This window comes from Antechinus flavipes, chromosome 3 (genome assembly GCF_016432865.1).
Source record: "Antechinus flavipes isolate AdamAnt ecotype Samford, QLD, Australia chromosome 3, AdamAnt_v2, whole genome shotgun sequence".
Classification (NCBI taxonomy): domain Eukaryota; kingdom Metazoa; phylum Chordata; class Mammalia; order Dasyuromorphia; family Dasyuridae; genus Antechinus; species Antechinus flavipes.
The window spans coordinates 352,314,679-352,337,427 of NC_067400.1; positions in this window are offsets into that span (position 1 = coordinate 352,314,679).

Sequence of the window (22,749 nt, forward strand, 5' to 3'; positions counted from 1 at the left end):
TTTGAAAAAATAGCTTCCCTCTACATGACTGTCTCCCAAAGTCTGCCTCTTTGTCTCCCTTGAGGGAGAACCAAAAAAGCATGAAACTACACATATTCTCCTTGGAAGGAAGAATGAAATGAAAATTGTCTCCAAGGATCTCATACATGTATATATTTAGATCTGGTAGATGGAGTGACTCAAGAAATATGGACAGTGGCTCACAATTTTGTGTAGGAAGTAGCAACAAAAGATATTCCAAAGAAAAAGAGAGCAAGAAAATCTCTTCAAGAAAACTGGAGATATTGATGAGCAGGCTGATTTCAGAAAAGCTTAGAAAGACTAGCAAGAACTAATGCTGAGTGAAGTGAGCAGAATAAGGAGAACATTGTACACTTTAACAGAAAGATTGTATGATGATCAATTATAATGGACTTTTAACTCTTCTCAGAAATAGGCTTGGGATAGAATATACCATCTGCATCCAGAGAAAGAATTATAGAGAGTGAATGCAAATCAAAACATACTATTTTCACTTTTTTCATTTGTTTTTTTCTTTCCCGTGATTTTTCCTTTTGTTCTGATTTTTCTTTCACAATGTCACTAATCTGGAAATATGTTTAAAATGATTGTACATAGATAACCTAGATTAAATTGCTTTTTCTCTTGGGGAGGGAGGATGCAACATGAAGGTGGGAGAAAAAATTTGGAACTCAAAATCTTACAAAAATGCTGAAAACTTTCTTTACATTTAATTGGAAAAAAAATACTATTAAGTGAAAAATAATTTAGAGATTTCAAGGGAAACATGCAAAAAAGGGCATCAGACAAAAATAGCAAGGCTTAATAGAAGTAGAAGAGATTAGGAAGAAAAATCTTAACATCACCAGTAACTATGATGATATGGTTATTGATCTATATATAGTCAAATATCATGGACACAGAAGTTAAATGGGCCTTAGGAAGCATTGCAAACAATAAGGCTAGTCAAGGCAATGAAATTCCAGCTAGGCTATTTAAAATCACAAAATAGAATGCTGTCAAAGTGTTGCACTCAATATGACAGAAAATTTGGAAAACTCGACAGTGGCCACTGAATGGAAAAAAAGTCAGTTTACATCTGAATTTTAAAGAAGGAAAATGACTAAGAATTTTAAAATTACCAAACAAATGCACTCATTTCACACAACAGGAAGATTCTGCAAGCTAGGCTTTAGCAATATGTGAACTTTTAAAGGAACTAGTGACCAAATTCCAATATTCCCAAAGCAAGGGAGTTCCAGAAGATTTTTTTTTTAAATCTACTTCTGCTTCATTGATTCCATTGAAGTCTTTGACTACATGAATCACCACAAAATGTGGCAAGTCCTTAAAGACATGGGAATACCAAATAATCTTACTTGTCTCCTGAGGAAGCTATATGGGGTCAAGAAACAATAGTTAGAATCCAAACATGGACTGGTTTTCACTGGTTTAAGATTGGGGGAAAAAAATAGGATCACACATACATACATATATGTGTGTGTGTGTGTGTTATCTTATTTATGTAATTTATATGCAGAAAACAACATGCAAAATGTCAGATTAAATGAATTAAAAGCTAGAATTAAAATTGCTGGGGAAAATATCAACAATCTCAAGTAGGCAGAAAAATATTACTCTGATGGCAGAAAGTGGAGCTTTCTTGATGAGAGTGAAAGAGAAGAATGCAAAAGTTGACTGGAAACTTAACATCAAAAAAACTAAGATCATGGCAACTGGTCCAACTGATCTTACTTCCTGGCAAATAGAAGGAGAAAAAAATGTGTCAGATTTTATATTCTTGAACTCAGATCATTGCAGACAGCTACTACAGCCATGAAATTCTTGAAAGACATTTGCTGCTTGGAAAGAAACCTATGGCAAATATGGACAGCATACTAAAAAGCAGAGACATCACATTGCTAACAAAGAGTTGTATAATCAAAGGTATGGTTCCAGTAGCAATGTATGACTAAAAGTTAGAATTATAAGCTAAGCTAAGCAACATGGAATTGAGGCCATTGAATTTGGTGCTAGAAAAGACTTGAGAGTTTCTTGGACAGCAAGGAGATCAAATCAGTCAATACTTAAAGAAATTAATTTGGATTATTCCCTGAAAGGGCAAATACTGAAGCTGACATTTAATAATACTTGGCTATCTAATAAGAAAAATGGGGCTCACTGGAAAAGATCCTGATGTTGAGACAAATTGAAAGGAAAAGGAAAAGGGACAGCAAAAGATGAGAAAGTGTGTCATGAAAGCAGCAAATATGAGTTTGAACAGACTTTGGGAGATTGTAAATGATAGAGGAGTCTAAAGTGCTATGGTCTGTGGGGTCACAAAGAGTTGGACACAACTAAATGATTGAATAACAACAATAAGATCTTTCCAGACCCTACCCCATCCTCTAAATAAGATTTTTTCCCCTAAGAGTTCATATTTTCAGAAATTTTTCATTTCTGTTTAGAAAAAAATATATATTATCAACTTTCTTTTTGTTTTCCTTTACAAACAATTTGGTATTATTTTATCATTCTCTTCCTTTATATTCTTGGAGTTATTTCATATATTATTTCCTAAGTTCAGCTCATTTCACTCTGCGTCAGTTTTTTTAAATTTTCCATATTTCCTCATATTCATTATTTCTTATTCTACAATACCATTCCTTTACATTCATATACCAAAATTTGTTCAATTAACCATTCCCCAATCAATTATCATCAGTTTTGTTCCCATTTGTCTGCTTAGGGTAGCTAGGTGATTAAGTGGATAAAGTGCTTGGCCTGGAGTCAGGAAGACTCATCCTACCGACTTCAAATCAAAACACTTACTAGCTGGGTGACCCTGGAAAAATCACTTAGCCATGCTTGCCTCAGTTTCCTCATCTGTAAAATGAGCTAGAGATGGAAATGGAAAACTACTCCAGTATCTTTGTCAAGATAAACTCAAATGGGATCAAGAAGAGTCAGACATGACTAAACTACAACAAAAAGGGCTGCCATGAACATTTTGGTATATACAGAAACTTTATATCTTTGACTGCTTTGAGGCAAATCCCCACCACTGCGATTTCTAAGTCAAAATTGTTTTCCAGACTGGGTGGGCCAATACATAGCTCCATTCATAGTGTATTAATGTTTCTGTCTCCCTACTATTCTGCCAACATTGATTATTTGTCTTCTGTCATTTTTGCCAATTTGCTGGATGTGAGATGAAACTTTTCATGTGGTTGCTAAGAGTTTGCCATTCTTTTGAGAACTGTTTGTTCTTACCATTTGACCAATTATCTTTGTCATATAAGTCTTACTCTCTAAAACTGTCTGCAACAAGAGTTACATTGAGAAGAGAAAAATATTTTCAGGAACCTAAAATGCTAATTAACCTAGAATTGAGACCAATTCATTCTGGTCAAAAAATGTTCTGCTAAACAACTCTAAGTCCTAACAAGAGGCTAAGACAAGAAGGCTACCTAAACAAACAAAGATGGTCCTTACCATCTACTTCCCTTGGGTTTGGTGAAAGGTTGTATCTGGGGGTTAGGTGAGGTTAGCTAGCAAAGCACTCAGAGGCTATCAATGGAAACTGCCCAAATGATGACCAGGAACTGTTAGCTGATCTCCAGTCGTCTGAAAGCATCTGGTTATCTTTGAGTAGACTTCTTAAAGGGACTGAATTTGAAATATTGTCAGAGAGAATCGACATAGTATAATAAAAATAGTTTGAGATAAGCAATTAAGACACATGACTGCTAGTCCTGACTCTGCCACTGACTTCCTATTTCTATCAAATTTCTCCCATTTGTTCATCAGGAAACTGAGAATGATAATAAAGGAAAACCTTATTGACCTCATAGGACTGTTATAAGAACAGTGATTTAACACATATTATATAAGATGCTGATAGTACACAGTTAATTCGGTGTTGCCCTCCAAAGTAATCACCCTGGTAGGTTGTAGATTTATTCCAACAATCTTTTAATCAACATGCATTAAAAAATGCCTAATATACTAAACATTGTGATAGGTGCTAGGGTTACAGAGACAAAAATAAAATAATTCCTGCCTTGAGAGAGCTATTGGTCAGAGTCTTTTTGGCATACCTCACTTGGAATAGCTTCTAAAACCAACTTAAGAGACTCATAGAGAAAACCAATTGCATTATTTTATACACATCAAACCCCATCAGCTAGATAATGGCTGAATAAGTTATGAATATGAATGTTAGGAAATAGTATTGTTCTATAAGAAACAATCAAGAGGATGATTTTAGAGAGGCTGGGAGAGACTTACATGAACTGATGCTAAGTGAAGTGAATAGAATCAAGAGAACACTGTACACACCCAAAGCAATATTATACAATCATCAATTCTGATGGCCACGGCTCTTTTCAACAATGAGTTGATTCAGGCCACTTCCAATAGACTTGTGATAGAGACAGAGAGAGCCATCTACATTCTGAGGGAGAACTATGGAGACTGAATGTGGATCACAATATAGTATTTTCACCTTTTTTGTAGTTTATTTTCTCTTTTTTTTTCTTTTTTGATCTGATTTTTCTTGTGCAGCATGATAATTGGGGAAATATGTATAGGAAAATTGCATGTGTTTAACATATCTGGGATTTCTTGCCATCTAGGGGAGAGGATAGGGTGAAAGGAGGGAGAAAAATTTGGAACACAAGGCTTTGCAAACGTAAATATTGAAAACTGTCTTTTGCATGTATTTTGAAAATAAAAAGCTATTATTAAAAATAAACAAAAATTCAATAATATTAGCAAGGAACAGTATGCATGGACCCTGAAGGCTATGTCCAAAGAAAATTTCCCAAAATGTCCTAAGCAATGAAAGTGTAGTTAAAATAATTTTGTCCCCTCTTGAGGTAGTCACATTAGAAGTGAAAACATTCATTTGAATGTAAAAATTCTGTTATGATTGTTAAAATAGCCCTCTCATTAACTTAGGGTTCTACCTTATTGGAAAAAAAGTGTCTTAGGAAACATAAAGAGACTGAGCATGATGGCACACACCTGAAATTCCTGCTACTTGTGGGAGACCAAGACTGATGAATTGCTTGAGTTCAGAGATTCTGAGCTGTGAAGGACTAAAGTAGAATGGTCGTATTGGGACAGTCAGAGAGGGGAAGAGATGAAAGGAGTGGGGGAAAAGAAAATGTAAGGGATTATATATCCATAGGGTATTGTTATCATTATTCTCCCCACTTCCTTATTTCTACAATTAAAATTATATACAAATCATCTGTGAAGGAAAAAGCTGCACCTCCAAGCACAGATCAGGGAGATTGAATCAAACCCCAACATTCTCTCTAGAGGTCATTGTTCTTGTCTTTCTGTTATACTCTGCAATCATACTAAGAACTTACTGGCATTCCCAAAGCTCTTGGGAAATAATTTTTCCACATACTCATTCTCACAGCTACCAAAGCCTCCTTCTCTGAGTAATCACTCCCTCTGAGTCCATTCTCTCCCTAACCCTGAGTCCACCCAAACCAGATGTGGGTCTTAGAAAGCATTTGCTACCTATAAAAGAAACACATAAATACATATCTAAAGAAATAATTCAAAAAGAAAAAAAAATACAATGTAACAAAATTGTTAAAAAGAAAGAATTCACAGTGTTACAGAAAATACTAACAAAGTATAATCCTTACCAAAAAAAAAAAAAACTTTACAAAAGTGTAAGGAATGTTACTTGAGCATCCTTCCCCATCTTATTCATTACAATTACAGCTCTAAATGAGAGTCAGGCACTATTTTTGTGTAGACTTGGATGTCTTGGTCCTAGGATCCTCACATGCTTCCTCTAGTTTGATTGAAACCTGACAATTATTCTTCAAGAATATCTGTCTCTGGTTCCATAGAACAATTTCTGGTTTCCATGTGACAACAATACACAAGCATAATTCCTCCAAATCCACCAGAATGAAACACATATCATCCCACCTATTACCTTCACCCCTAAGAGAAAATTATAAATTCATAGGATTTTAAGCTCAAAAGAGCTCCCCTCCTTTGACAGAGGAAGTCTTAGGGATTATTTATCATTCCTATACTACAAGCTGTTGTTCCCTCCTTAGGCACTTATTCCTGTCCATGGTATCTGGGAAGGGTGATTCTTATATTATTTCAAGAGCCTCTTAATTGGTCTTCCTGTCTTCAGCTTCTCCATCCTACACAAGGCTGCACAATTATTTTCTGTAGGACAGGTCTGACCATGGAGTGTCTTACTCAACAAATTTCAAAGGCTACCTGTAGGAACAGTAAAAACTCTTCTGATAGGCTTTAAGGTTATTTGTAACCTGGCCCCAATGTACCTTTCCAACCTCTATTACTTCTTTCACACTTAGGATCTAGACAAACAAGCTTTCATGTTTGGCTCCTGTCTCCTGTCTCTATAACCCTGGCCCCAATAGTTTCTCAAATCAGAAATGCACTCCCTCCTCATTTTGCCCCTAAAATCCCTGATATCCTTCAAGACTGCTCATGCACATCTTCTCCATGAAGCCTTTTCTGGTTCCTTCTAGCAACTTTTGCCCTCCCATGCTAACCCTCTAAAAAACCTTTACATTTATTTTCTATTTAGTTTGTAGTTTTTATTTGTGTGCATATTCTCTCCCCTAATAAAATATAAGTACCTTGATGGCCAGGACTATTTCACTTTTGTTTTTGTACCTCCAGGTCTAACACATAGTGGACACTGTCTAAATGGTTGTTGATTAAGTGACTGATCATTTCTTTTTTATCCTTATTTAATACAGTGGTCTATATGTCTCCTATTGCATGATATCAAAAGAGGAAAAAGTCAACTAACCCATTAGATAAACTACTGAGCAACAAACTATTATCCTGACTTTTGAATTAACTGAGAGTTTTCTTGTTTTTTGGTTTGGTTTTTTTTTTTTTTTTTTTTGGCTGGCATGACCAAATTGATCAGTTTGAAGGATGATATCCATGAATTGATGTTCTGGATTTTCCTCAAGTCACAATCAGATCTCTAGATGTAATGCAGGTGTTTTAGGAAGTATCACTGCAGCAATGGGACATATTGTCTAGTAAAAAAACAAAAAAGAAAATTGGAAAGAATATATTGCTCACACTATCATGTGAATTTATGGTCTGGTTATTAGAAGAGGGAGAAACAATATCCTGAAACATTTTCCAAGGTTTCAAGTAGAGGTTTGGGTTTGGATGTTTATAAAGAAAATAGGCCAAAAAAAGGCCCCTCCTCTCCTAGGGCCCCTCACTCACAAGGTGGGAATAGACAGCAGTGGAGGCAGAAACCCAGAAAATGGAATTATTTCCTTGTGTGAGTTTCATGTTGAAAGGCAATTTCCAGGCCCAGTTACCAAGTGAGCAAATTAAGATGTTTATGGCAATCGGATATTCGGGAAAGGCACCTAATTGAAACAGTTTGGCAGGTAGTGTAGCAGTCCCACTGGGATTGATGTGGGTTTAAAGAACCCTTGCTCTGCTGATGTAGACTTTCCAGACAATCTGGCCCACACATTGTGGACAGATGGAAGTAATGGTAACAAGATTGGTATGCCTCCTCAATAATACAGTATCCTGCCCTAGTTTGATTTTAGGCATAGGTAGAATAGTCAAGCATCTTTATGACGAGATTTAAAAAACATCAAAGTGCCCCCCTGCCCAATTTTTTCCTATCTACTCCTCTGCTTAAAGTTTCACCATTAGAGAGTCATTCAATTGACTAAAGTAAATTCATTCTTGTATTAAAAGGTAAATGTCCCTGGAAAGCAAGGGATTTTCACCTTGAGCAGTTTTAAATTATTTGTTAACTTAACATGAAAAAGCTTATTAGACCCTTCCCAAAATAAATCATTACTTCCAAAGTCCCAAAGTCTCCAAAATAGAAGCTCCTTCTGATATATTTGCAACATGAGAATTTAGCCCTTTGCACGCTGCATGGAACCTAATAGAGAAAGAGTTTCAAGCTAGAAGTCAAGAGACCTTTGAATCTGTATGGATGCAAAGACTGGGTCAAATCACTTTGCAGTGCAGTTTCTTCATCACTTCCCTATCTCGAAGGGAAGAATGAAATAAAAATATTAACTTTCAGTTATCTGGCTTATTTGAGTTCTAGGAAACTCTAGTGAATAATAAAACATTTCCATTAATATGACAGTTACAATACATTGTACCATATGTATGTTAACCATTTTCAAAGAGCAATAAAGCCTGTAGCAAAAATCCTATGTTGAACATGAATATACACATTTTCTTTGTTGATTCACAAGGAACTCCAAGATCTTATAGTGACTCAGGATCATGCTAATCAATATAACCATTATATTGTAGATGTACAGAAATACCAATTAGTAAAAAAAATTCCTCTTTGATAGACTACAGAGTAATTTAACTTTTGGTATATGTGGAGAAATCTTGTGTGGGCATTCTTTTTAAAAATGGAGAGTATTACTACAGCAATACTTCCTAAAACCCCTGCGTCACATTTAGAGAACAGACTGCGATTTTGGTAAAATCCAAAACATCAGTTCATGGATATCATCCTTCAAACTAGTCAATTTGGTCATGCCAACAAAATAACAAACAACAAACAAAAAAAAATACCTCAACTGATTGAAGAAATAAAAGTCAGAATGATAATCTGTTGCTTGGCAAACAAATTACCTGATGGATTAATTGGCTTTTTCCTCTTTTGATATCATGCAATGGGAGCCATATAGACCATTGTATTAAATGGAGAAGCTGCCCTACAGTTTTTCTTTCTTTCTTTAATGCTTCTCTGGTTAAGACACAAGTGACCTATAAGTGGTCAGTTTATTCCTGTTTGTCTGAGTGTGAAGAAAAGAAAGATAGAATTGATATCAGAAGACTTGGGTTTGAATCTTGTCTCTGACACTTTATTATCTGAGACTATTTGGTCACTTACCCCTATTAAGTCCCATCTATAAAAGGAAATAATAAGAATTGTTCTTAATCTTGGATTCCTTGTGATATACGTATTTTATAAACCCTAAAGTACTATAGAATTGTGAGGAAAAGACTGGAGACAACTTTTGCCAGGTAAGGCAAACTACTTCAACGGTTACCTCTCCTGATATCTGGGGGGGAATTAGCCCAGGGCCCTCAGCCGAAAAGCCTTGAGAATAGTAAGGCACTCCAGATCACTGGTCCTGCTCAAAGCCCAGCCTCTGCATCTAAAACTGGGGAAGCAATTCCTTTGGAGACAGGGCTACTTAACCCCACAAACTGCTAACACCACCCACAAGATCAACTTGCTTAATGAAAAAACAAAGAACCTTGAACATAGCATGTCTAATCAAACCATTATCACTCTGTTGGCTGTCCCTTTCATGAGACCCTACCAAAGATATACAGGACCTTAGGAACCTTAGGAATAGAAAGAGTCTCCAGATTACTGGTCTTCCTTTCAGCTTACACCCCATAGCCATCACTGAAAGTAACAAGCCTTATGGAGAAGGGGCACTCCTTCCTTAGGAACCACAGAATCAGCTGCTGAACAACTATAAGAAGCCAAAGAGAGCTGTTTGTGGAAATACCTCACCCTACCTACTTCCCCCAAATCCCAGTTCTATTAACCAGTCCTTATTTCGATTTTCCCAGGAAAACAGTTCCCATGGAGATACAACTTTGGCACCTACCTCTCTGAGAACTATGGCCATAGCTACTGAAGACCTAGGAAAGAAAATTCTTCTTACCAAAATCCTCAGTATTTTAAATGTTTTAATATCAGACACTGAACATCAGACCCTTCTGCTTTGGCTGATCACTGAGATATCATACTGAAAATCTGACTAGATGTTGAAATCTTTGAGATGGTGTTGATTTTTCAATTAGAATGTGAATTCCTGGAGAGCAAATTGTCTGTTCTATTTTTATTCCTGGTATTAGTACAATGCTTAATAAGCATTCAATAAATGCCTTTTAATCCTTCCATCTATTTATTTATTTTTACCATGTGTGTAGAGAGTATGCTAGATTTAAAATCAGTGACCCAATTACTAATGGTGTCACCTTAAATAAGCCATTTAACTTTTCCAAATCTCAGTGTCTTCATCTTTAAAATGAGACTTATATTACTTCTAGCATCCTCTCTAAATCTAAATCAATGATTTTGTGATTCTAAGGTAGCTGGTTTGCATAGTGGATAGTGTGGTATCAGGAAAATTTGAGTTCAGATTCTACCTTAGATATCTATGTGACTCTTTGGCCAAGTCACTTAACTTCTCATTCTCAATTTTCTAATTTATAAAATGTGGATAATAATAGATCATCCAGGGTTCTTGTGAAAATCAAAAGTACTTTATAAACTTTATACATTTAATTTTTTGTTGTTTAGTTCTTTTTTGTTATGTCAGACTTTTTATGACTCCTTTTGGGAGTTTCTTGGCAAAGATGCTTGAAGTGTTTTGTCATTTCCTTCTTCATCTTATTTTACAGATAAGGAAACTGAAGCAAATAGGATTAAGTGACTTGCCCAGGGTCAAATAGCTATATACTTAGAGTATCTGAGATCAGATTTGAACTCAAGTTTTTCTGTCTCCAGGCCTGGTACTTTATTCCCTATGCTATCTAGTTGCCAAATTAAATTTTTAATTTAAATTTTAGCAATGATTTGAAAGCAATAAAATGACATACTAGAGGAAGAGAAATGTGTAAACAAAGACAAAGCATCAGGCAAAGGCTTGCCATGATTACAATTAGAGCAACATTCCCAGCCAGCTCTGAAAGAGGAGACCTACTAATTGAATCTGAGACTTCGTTTGCCAGAAGCCTAATAGCTGGTGGATTCAGAATAATTCTCCTGAGTGAAAAGTGAGATAAATGATGTGTACATGTCCAGGAGGTGAAGTGTTTGATCACTTATCATCTCTGTCAACATTGATCTTTAATCACTTATTTTGTAGTGTTCCACCCAGGATAAATGTAATGGGGGAAAAGCCCCAAACCATTCACGATGGGTGGTGTAGGGAGCAAGTAATTTGTCTAGGGAGGTGGCTCTTTCCCACACACTTAATTTACAGCACCATTTATCATCTGTGCAAAACACTAAAAAGATAGCAGAATTGAGCCCATATTAAAACAGGTTGGAAAGACTAACTCACTGATGGAAGGGATCTTCCTTCAGCACTTCAAAGGATCTCAGATTTGATTTGTATGGGTATTTTCTGCATTGACGCAGACCACATTACGATCCCTCTCCACAAGTAGCTGTGACCAAAACTGAACAACAGTAAGCACCAAGGTCCCCTTCCTGCCTCTAAATGGAAAGAGTAGAAAAAGCCAGCCATCTCATTTCTCATCTAGTTGCCCTCTTTTGGACTTCATCATGCCCCTGAAGTGTGCCCTTCTATCTTCCCCATCCTATTTTTAGCTTCTTTTTATGTATTCTCTTCACCCATCACATTGTGAGCTTCTTGAGGGCAGGGACTGTCTTTCTTTGTATTCCTAGTGCATGTGAACTTGGCACATGGCATGTTTATTGATTAATTGATCCATTTTTGGCTGATGTACTCTCTGAACTTATCTATGCTGATTCTCAGATAACTGAGCCAGGATTCTTGTTCCAAAGGGCTTTCTTTCCAGCTTATCAGCCTTCTGGAAGACTTGTTAAGTCATGTCCAGTTCTTTGTGACTTCATGTACCATACCAAACACCTTCATGGTGTTTTCTGGGCAAGAACACTGGATCATTTTGCCATTTCTTCTTCAGTGAATTAAGGCAAAGAGAGGTTACTCAGAGTCCTACAGCTAGCAAATGTCTAAGGCTCGATTTGAACTCAGATCAGAGGCTGCATTCTTAATTCACTGACCATTTATCTGTCTTGGAAGAACTTGTTCTCCATTGGAATGCAGAGAACTAGAATTCCCTTCCTGTCAGGCTGAAGAACTGGACTTGAATAGTTAATTTAGAATATTCAAAGATAAAAAGTGTTCTCCTGGGGCAAAGATACCATTTCTCTGGAATTGCTGGTAGATAGGGCTGCCAACAGATGAGTATGACCAAGGGAAACCACGTGGTATGAGTTGAACCAGAATTCCTAATGTCCCCTCAACTTTCCAGGAATAGCCAGGTGGCAAAGTCCATAGAGCACCAAGCCTGGAATCAGGAAGACCTGAGTTCAAATTGGCCTCAGACATTTAAGATCTGTGTGATCCTGGGCAAGTTACTTAACCCTATTTGCCTCAGTTTCTTTATAAAATGAGCTAGAGTAGGAAATAGCAAATCATTCTAGCATCTCTGCCAAGAAAACTCCAATAAATTTTTCCACGGATTAACCTCAGATAGCAGATGCAAACTATAAATTCCCTGAGGACAGGGACAAAGTCTATTCTATACTGCAAGCCCTTCCTTCCCTTCTCCTCCCAGTTTAGTATATATATACTGAGAATTCAACATATAGCCAGAGGCATCCCTATTTTACAAAACTTATAGTTTGGGGATGAGAATAACAACAGGATTTATTAAGAAAATGTAATGCCGGAGAAACTGAGGCAGGAGAGAGATTAGAGAGTTTTTAATATTTTATTAATGGGAGAGTAAGATTGACTGGACAGGACTCTCGTCTCAGATTATCCAGTCAGACAGAGATAAGTATACTGGGACCAAGGAATCCATATTGGTCCCAGGGCTGGAGGACCCAAAGAATCCAGCGTCCAGCATACAGCTGCCAGATGCCATTCTCCAGCAATGCATGGAGGAACAACAACTTCTTAAATACATTTTTGGAGACAAAGAAGAGAAAGGGAGGGAAAGTTTTTTTATCAGGGAGGGGAAGCCATAAAACCTAAAAATTCCAGAGACAAAGTAAAGATATCATGGGTTGGTCTTGGAATATTCTAAAGGAATATTGTAAATCCATAAAAGAGTCAGGAGATCTACTCTTTTATCTTGCTAATTCATAACCCGAGAGCGAATAATCCTTAGTTTTACTGGGTCAGAGACAGAACAGTTAAGGTAACTGAGACAGGGAAACTGAGTCAGGACAGTTAAAGAAAACTGTGGCATAACAAAAAGAGAAACAATGCTTTGAACCCATGGCAAAATTGTTCTTTATTATCAACATCAATAGCTAGTACTTGCCCAATGTAATGGCATATATTGTAATCCCTGATATCTGGGAGGTTAAGAATGATTCCTTCAATGGGTTAAATCGACAAGCATTTTGCACTAAATTAGGCATCATCAATATAATAAATCTCTAGGAGTGGGGAGCCAACACGTTGCTTAAGGAGGGGCAAATTGGCCTAAATCAGTAACGGGATCAGATCTATGAGTAGCACTTGTATTTCCAGCCTAATAAAGATTCAGTCTTTAGGGTTAGGGTTTTTAATATCACTTTTATAACAATTTACATATATTATCTCATTGGTAGAGGGATTTTTAAAAATCAAATAATATTTCCCACCTAGTTACATATCAAGAAAATTTTTAGAATTCATTTTTACAAGATTTTAAGTTTCAGATTTGTGTCCTTTTTTCCCCTCTTTTTTCCCAAAGATGGTAGGAAGTTTGCTATAGTTTATACATATGTTATCATGTAATATATATTTCCATAATAGTTATAGTTGTGAAAAAATAAACAGACCAAAAGGAAAAATAACCATGAAAAAGAATAAGGCAAGTGAGAAAAAAAAATGCTCCAATCTTCATTCTGAGTCTATCAGTTCTTTATCTGATTAAGGATATCATTTTTCTTTTTAAGTCCTTTGTATTTGTCCTGGATCACTGTGCTTTCTAAGAAAAGCTGAGTTATTCATAAATAATCATCACACAATATCATTGATACTGAATGCAATATTTTCCTGGTTCTGCTCATTTCACTTTGCATCAATTGATATGTCTTTTCATTTTTTTCTGAAATCTGCCTGTTCATCATTTCTTATTGCACAATAATATTCCATTAATTTCATATATCCCAACTTGTCCAGCTATTCCCCAATTGAGGAACATTCCCTTAATTTCTAATATTTTGCCACCATGAAAAGGGCTGCTATAAATAATTTGGTTCACATAGGCTCTTCTCTGTTTTCTTTGATCTTTGGGAGAGTAGTGGTATCTCTGGGTCAAAGGATATGCATACTTTGATTGCTCTTTGAGCATAGTTCCAAATTACTCTCCAGAATGATTAGATCAGTTTACAACTCTATCAAAAATGCATTAGTGTCCCAATTTTCCCACATCCCCTCCAATATTTCTCAAATTTCTTTTTTGTCATGTCAGAGAATCTGATAGACATGAGGTGGTATCTCAGAATTGTTTTAATTTGCATTTCTCAAATCAAAAGTGAATTAGAATATTTCTTTAGATGTCTATAGGTAGCTTTGATTTCTTCATCTGAAAACTTCTTATTTATATCCTTCTATCATTTATCAATTGAGGAATAATAACTTGTTTTCTTAGAAATTTGACTCAGTTCTTTATATATCTGAGAAATGAGGTCTTTATCAGACACTTTTCTGTAAACATTGTTTCTAGGTTTTCTGTTTTCCTTCTGATCTTGGTCGCATTAGTTTTGTTGGTACAGAAACTATTTAATTTAATAAAATAAAATTACCTATTTTATATTTATATTTATATAACAATATATATGTATACACACACATATATGTGTGTATATATATATTATATGCTTTTCTTTCTTTTGTTTGATTATAAATTATTTTCCCTATAGATCTGAAAGGTAATCTTCTTCTTGTTCTTTTAATGTGATCATGATGTCCCCTTTTAGGTATAAATCATGTATCCATTTTGACCTTATCTTGGTCAAAGATACATAGTGTAAAATGTTGATATATACTTAGTTTGTATCCTATTATTTTCCAGTTTTCCAAAGCAATTTTTGTCAGATAGATGAGTTCTTATCCCAAAATCTGGGGTCTTTGGGTTTATCAGACACTGGGTTTCTGTGGTCATTGACTACTGTGTCTTGTATACCAAATTTATACCACTGATCCACCACTATTTTTCTTAATCAGTACCAGATAGTTTGATGATTACTGTTTTATAATATAGTTTGAGATCTGGTATTATTAGGCCAGTTTCCTTTATATTTTTTCATATCTATTCCCTTGATATTATTAAACTTTTGTCCTTCCAGATTATTTTTGTTGTCCTTTTTTCCTAGTTCTATCAGATAATTTTTGGGTAGTTTGACTGGAAAGGCACTGGATAAATAAATTAATTTAGACAGAATTGCCATTTTTATTATAGTGGCTCAGCCTACCCATGAGCAATTGATATTTTTTCCAATTGTTTAGATTTTATTTTATTTGCATTAAAAGTATCATATAATTGTGTTCATATAGTTGTGTTTGTCTTGGCAGGTAAATTCATAAGTATTTTCTATTGTTTACAATTATTTTAAGTGGAATTTCTCTTTCTACCTCTTCTTGCTAGGCCTTGTTGATCATATAAAAAAAGTTCATGATTTATGTGAGCTTATTTTACATCTTACAATTTTATTAAAGTTGTCAATTATTTCAAGTAATTCTTTAGTCTATCTTCATCTGCATAGTGTAACCGTTTTGTCTCCACACTGACTACTCTATTTTTTAAATTTCTTTTTTTTTCCTTATTGCTAAAGAGAACTTTTCCAGTCCTATATTGAATAGTGGTGATAATGGACATCCTTTCTTCATTCTTGATCATTTTGGAAAGGCTTCTAGCTAATTCCCATTACAGATAATGCTTTCCAATGGTTTTACTTAGAGAATCCTTATCATTTTAAGGAACATTCCTTTTATTCCTAGACTCTCTAGTGTTTTTAATAAGAATGAGTGCTATTTTGTCAAAAGCTTTTTCAGCATATGCTGAGATAATATATGATTTCTGTTGGGGGTTTTTTTGGTTGATGTGGTCAATTATGTTGATAGTTTTCCTAATATTGAATCAGGTTGGCATTTCTGGTATAAATCTCACAAGATCTTAGTGTGTAATCTTCACATTGTAGTGCTATAATCACCTTGATAATATTTTGTTCAAAATTTTTTCATTAATATTCATTAGAGAAATTGACCTATAATTTTCTTTCTCTGTCTTAGATCTTCCTGATAGATATCAGCACATGTTTGTGTCATAAAAAGAGTTTGGTAGAACTTCTTCTTTGCCTGTTTTTCCAAATCATTTTTATAGTATTTGAATTAATTGTTCTTTAAATGTTTGATTGTATTCCCTTTTAAATACATCTAAATCTAGAATTTTTTTCCATGGATTTCATTAATTGCTTGTTCAACTTCTTTTTCTAAGATGGGGTTATTTAGAATTTCTGCTTTCTGTAATCTAGGTAATTTATATTTTCATAAATATTTATTTATTTTGCTCAAATTATCAGATTTATTGGCATAAAATTGGGCAAAATATTTTCTGATGACTACTTTAATGTCTTCTTCATCAGCTTTAATTTCACCCTTTTCATTTCTGATACAGAATATTTTGTTTTCTTTCTTTCTTTTTAATGAAATTAATCAATGACTTATCTATATTACTGTGGGATATGTGTGTGTGTGTATACACAAACCTAGTTCCTAGATTAATTTATTAATGTAATAGTTTTTTTTTTAACTTTCAATCATTAATCTCACCTTTGGTTTCCAATTTGGTGCTCAACTGGGGATTTTTAATTTGTTTTTTTTTTTTCAAGTTTTTTTAGTTGCATGCCCAATTCATTGATCTATTCTTTTTTCTATTTTGTTGATGTCATAATTTAGAGAAATAAATTTTCCCCAAAGTATTGCTTTGGCTGAATATCATAAATTTTGTTATGTTGTTTCATTGATGTCATTCTCTTTAATGAAATTATTGATTTTTTTCTATGATTTGTTCTTTAACCCATTTATTTTTTAGGATTGAATTATTTAGTTCCCAATTAATTTTTAATAAATCACTTCACTGACCTTTGATGAATATAATTTTATTGCTTTATAATCTGAAAAGAATACTTAATATTTCTGCCTTTTTACAATTGATTTTTATGTACTATTAAATGGTCCATTTTTGTGTAGGTGTCATGTGCAGCTGAAAAAAAGATATCTTCCTTTCTGTTCCCATTCAGATTTGTCCAAAAGTATGTCACATCTAACTTTTCTAATATTCTATTTTCCCCCTTAATTTCTTTCTTATATATTTTTGGTTGGATTTGTCAGATACTGAGAGAGCAGCAGTTAACGCCCCCCACTAGTATAGTTTTGCTGTCTATTTCTTCCTGTAACTCGCTTAACTTCTCCTTTAACAATCTGAATGCTATTCTGTTTAGTATGTATTTGTTTAGTGTTGATATTGTTTCGTTGTCTGTGATATCTTGTAGCATGATGTAGTTTCCTTTCTTCTAATATAATTAGGTCTATTTTTGCTGAAATCTGAAATCAAGATTGCTATCCCTGCTTTTTTAAAAATTAAAAGCATGATATATTCTACTCCTGTTCCTTACTTTTACTCATTATATGTCTTTGCTTTAAGTGTGGTTTTTGTAAATAACATATTATAGGATTCTGTTTTTGATCTAGTCTACTACTATCTCCTTCCATTTTATGAAAGTTCATTCCAATCACACTCACCACCGATCTATGATTACTACCCACATAATTTGAATACTATTCATACATTTCCCTTTATTCTATTCTTGTTTGTTCCTTTTATGCTTTCATCCTTTCCCTCCTTACCAGTGTTTTTGCTCTTGTCTGCTACTTCCCCTGATCTGACCTCCCTTCTATCAGTTTCCAGTCTCTATCCCCCTTACTTAGTCTCCTTCCTTTCTACTTCTCTATCAAAGAAGATAGATTTCTATATCCAACTGATTGTACGTATTATTCCCATTTTGAGCCAATGTTGATGAGAAGGCTATCAAGTGATGCTCATTGCCAGCCCTCCCATCTTCCCCTTTTTAATAAATCTTTCATGCCTTTTCAGATGAAATAATTTACGCCATTCTACCTCTCCCTTCCTTCTATGCCCAGTGTACTCCTCTTTCTCAACCCTTAATTTTTTATTCCATTCCCTCTAATTTGTCTTATACTTTCTATGTGTGTTCTTTCTAGCTATACTATTAATGATACAATAAGAATTATAAATATCATTTTCCCACATAAAGATGTAAATAGTCCAGCTCCACTGAATTCTTTATGTTTTCTTTTCCTGCTTATGCTTCTCTTGGGCCTTAATATTAGAACTCAAACTTAGTTCTGGTCTTCTTATAAAAGCTTGACATCCTTCTATTTTATTGAAGTACTAGGTTTAATTTCATCAAGTAGCTGATCTTTGGGTGTAGTCCTACTTCTTTGCCTTCTTGTATATCATGTTCCATGACCTCCAATCCTTTAATAGCTGCCAAGTCCTAAATAATCTTCATTGTGACTTCCTGATATTTGCATTGCTTCTTTCTTGTAGCATTTTTTTCTTGATGTAGTAATTCTGAAATTTGGCTATAAAGTTGCTTGGAATTTTTATTTTGGGATCTCTTTCCTGAGGTGATAGGTCAATTCTTTAAAGATCTATTTTGCCCTTTGGTTCCAGAACATCAGGGCAGTTTTCTTTGATAATTTCTTGAAGGATGCTGTCCAGAGCCTTTTTTTGATTATGGCTTTTAGGTAGTTGAGTGATATCTGATATCTACAGTTGATTTCCTCTGCTTCTTCCAGGTCTAAGTAGATGTTCAAGGGCAAGGGTTGGGACAGATAAGTTGAGAGGAGGTAATAAACATGTTTACTTCTACCCATACTTTGGCGACTGTGCCCTTCCCCTTTCCCAAATCATTTCATTCAATATTTGGCCAATTTGCTACATAGGTTGCCAATCCTTGGGCAGTAGAAATTTAGTCCAATTTAATGTATTGAAAAGCCATATAGACAAAGTAGAGAGAACTGAGAAAAAAAGAGGAAATGTACAATTAAAGAAACTAAACCCTTATAACTAAAGACTTGATGATCTCCCTCCCTCAACTATCTGAGAGCTTCAATGACTTTTTTAATGATCAATTTAATGACTTTTGAATACTGCTTCTAACTAAAGGGAAATTTATTGAGAGAGAAAAAGAAGGCATCAATTCAAACTTCCCTGGATACCTTTTTTACTAAGAGACCTGGGACATTCTTCCCCTAAAATCCTTCTAAATTTTAATAGGGTAAGCAAAATCATTGTTACTTGAATATTTAATTAATACTTATTCATTCTAGTATGTTCATTTTAGCTCAATAAAATATAATATAGTATAATTTTATTTTTAGGTCAATTTTATAGTGCACTGGAGACTTCAGTTTCATCGGGGTGAAGAGAAATACATTTATACTCACTTTTTATTAGAGAGTTGCACTATAGTAAAGAAGGCATTGGACTAGAGGACAGGTGATCTGCTCTGCCCTATTCACTGAATGATATCAGATTAGTTACTTAATGATTCTAAATTTCATCAGTAAAACAAGGCGATCTAATTAAAATGGGCTGTTTGATTTAAGGTAAACAAAAAAGATAGGCTGCCAAGAGTTACCAGATAGGCTTGTCAGATAAGTATCAGCCAAAACACCAAGATCAATCCAACTTAGGCATCTTGCCATCTTTACTTTTCTGCCCACTTCTCCCTATAAGTAACAATGATCCTTTGATACTGCCTTTCCTGAGGGGATGAGGAAGGTAGGAGTACATAGAGGAGAAAATCTGCCCAGTTTTGATAGCCATTAGAATGTAAGCTTCTACAAGGCAGGAACTGTTTTTTTTTTTTTTTTTCCTCCTTTCTTTTTATCCCTACTACTTTAATATTATGCCAAATACACAGAAAATGCTTCATACATACTTCTTGATCTGACTGACTGGAATTGTTGTTTTGTCATGTTTGCACAACTCTTCATGATCCCATTTAAGAGCTTTCTTGGAAAAGAATTGGCATGGTTTGCCATTTCTCCAGCTTATTTTACAAGTGATAAAACTAAGGCAAATAGAGTTGTGACTTGCCCAGGAGCATACAGCTAGTAGGTGTCTGAAGCTAGATTTGAATTTAGGAAGATGATTCTTTCTGACTTTGGTCCTGGTACTCTAACCACCAAATCACTTAGCTGCCCAGACTGGATTGAGCTACCTGCATTAAGAGTCAGTCAATTCTTACCTCTGGCCATTATGTCTCACTAACTTCTCTCTAATTCCCCACCCCACTCCCACTCTGCCACCACCAATACACACTGAGACCTTCAACTTATCTAGCCATTCACCTAGAGTCTAGCTAATGTGCCATCAATCGTGTCACTATGAACATGCCCCCACTCCTTTTAACAACATTTCCAGGAAACAATAAACAAATCAATGTTATAACTACATTTAAATTGTGGCAGAGTGTAGTAGGCTAAGGGGTTCGTGGATAGAATACTGACCCTAGAGTCAAGAAGACCTACCTCCTATGGTTTTTGTGAGGATCGAACGAGATAATATTGTAAAGCACTATGTTCACACAAAGTTAAGGAGAGCTAGGATTCGACCACCCCAAACTTTCTGAGTTTGTGTATTCTTGTTGTTATGATGAAAATCAGAGGCTGCATATAATTCCCTTATATTCTCATTGTTAATTAATGATTTGTTGATGGAGTTTTCAAAAAAACAACAAATTAAAACAGATTCTCTTTTGTGAAAAGAGTTAGGTGCCATTCTTTAGATAGGTAGGGTTTGGGTAGCCGGTAAACACTGTCATGTAATGAAAAAAGGAGCAGTAGGAAGGCAGGACACTCAAATTTTCATCCTAGACTCAACAGTAACTTGCTGGGTGATTCTGGGAAAGTTAACAATATTTTCTCGGTAGCTCAGTTTCCTCATCTGAAAGTGAAGAAATTGGATTATAATATTACCTCTTAGATCCTTCATCTCTGAGATTCTATGACTATTCTATTATCTTTCAAGACTTTTTGGACCTTTTAAAAGTTCAAGGCCACCCTTTGATTCATTCAGTATTTGAATTCTGAGAATTTGCCATGTATTCAAACTCATGTGGGTTCTAAGATACAATGCCAGGATGGGAATTGACTAAATAATCTTTTCTTTGAGTGAAGAAAAGAGAGTCTATTTCAGAGTCCAGTATATAAGTAATAACATAATGATGGCCTTTAGACTTCTTTTCCTGTAAGAGGAATGCTTTGTTTCCAATTGACTACTGTACTTAGTCACCTTATAAAACACATGACCCACAGCCACCGGGCCAGCAGAAATCACAGCAGCATTAGATCCCTATTACATCATACTCTTGGACCCAGATAAAACTGTTCATACTATGAAGTAAAACTCTGTCTCTATTCAAATATATTCCTGTTGGAGGTAATGTAAAAGTGTTCCTTTTTCTTTTAGGGCTAAAGATAAAGACCAATAATGTTTGCATCAGGAAACAGCAATTAGGAAATTCATTAACTGTACTTCTATGTATGCTTCAATTCTGGAGGATGTTTGATGTTTGTCACCTACATTTATCAGATATCTCACAACCTCAAAATATATGTTAAGCCAGACCTCCTGCCAGGCCAGGACTATAAAATGAAAACTTGTAACATTCAAACATACTTGTAAAAAAAAAAAAAAAAAAAAAACCAGCTTTTATTTACTAAAGAATTCTGGTCAGGATTCAACTTCTTACTTAAATAATTAGAGCTGATGACAGAAATGCAAAGAGATATATAATACAGCAATTTGATTATTATTCTCCACTAAGTATATTATCAATTTCATCATTACCCATGACATATGTGTATGCTTAAAAACAATCATTTCTTCCTGAATAAAAAGCAAGCAACAAAATAGAAAACAAGTCAAATAATGTCTGCTATCCTTTTTAATATTTTTTCCATTATTTTTATTTTGAGGGAATGTGAAACGAGAGAGGTAAGTGCCATTTTTCCCCATCTGGTGGTTAGGTTCTCACCTACAGTCTATTGTTTGTCCTTCATTCTCAAAGAAACCTATGACATTAGGAAGGTGACACTATGGCATGCAATTGATTTGGATTTAAGTGTGAGAGGGCTATGCAAAGTCACCACTCTCCCTTTTTCCTTCAGAGGCATCTGGGTCGAAAAACAAGTTATAATTCAGGATGACTAGAAATGACCTTCACCTAGAATGTTATTGATTTAATAATATGTCCAATGTAATCAATGAACATGTCTTTATTGAGTACCTATATTTGATAAGAACTTTGATAAGTGCTGGGGATATAAAGATAAAACTGAGACAGACTTTGACTCCAAGGACTTCACATTCTAAGGGGAGAGAAAACATAAATATAAGCATAAACATAATAAAAACAGTTTTGTGGGGAATACACAGTAGGTAAGGGGATCAGAAAAGAGTTAGAAGTGACATACTCAGATTGCACTTTTAAAAAATTACTTATAATCTATCAAAGCATGCAAAATACATTTATTGAATTATAAAGTGGTTTTAAATAAATAAAGAGCAACTTAAATAGCTTGAGGAGTATTCATTATTCATGGTAGGCTGTACCAATACAATAAAAATAAAGTACTACCAAAGATATGCTAATCAAATTACCAAACAGATACTTTACAGAACCTGATAAAATAGTAAAATTTATCTATAGAATCAAAAAAATCTAAAATTTCAAGGGAAATAATAAAAAATAGGGATAAAGGGATCGTGAAAACATTTTTTAAATCTTTTATGTTTCTTTAGAAATGTAAAATAACAAAAACATATTTCTCCAGACTAAAATCCTTTTCAGATTTTTCCCCTATAAGAAAAAGAAGA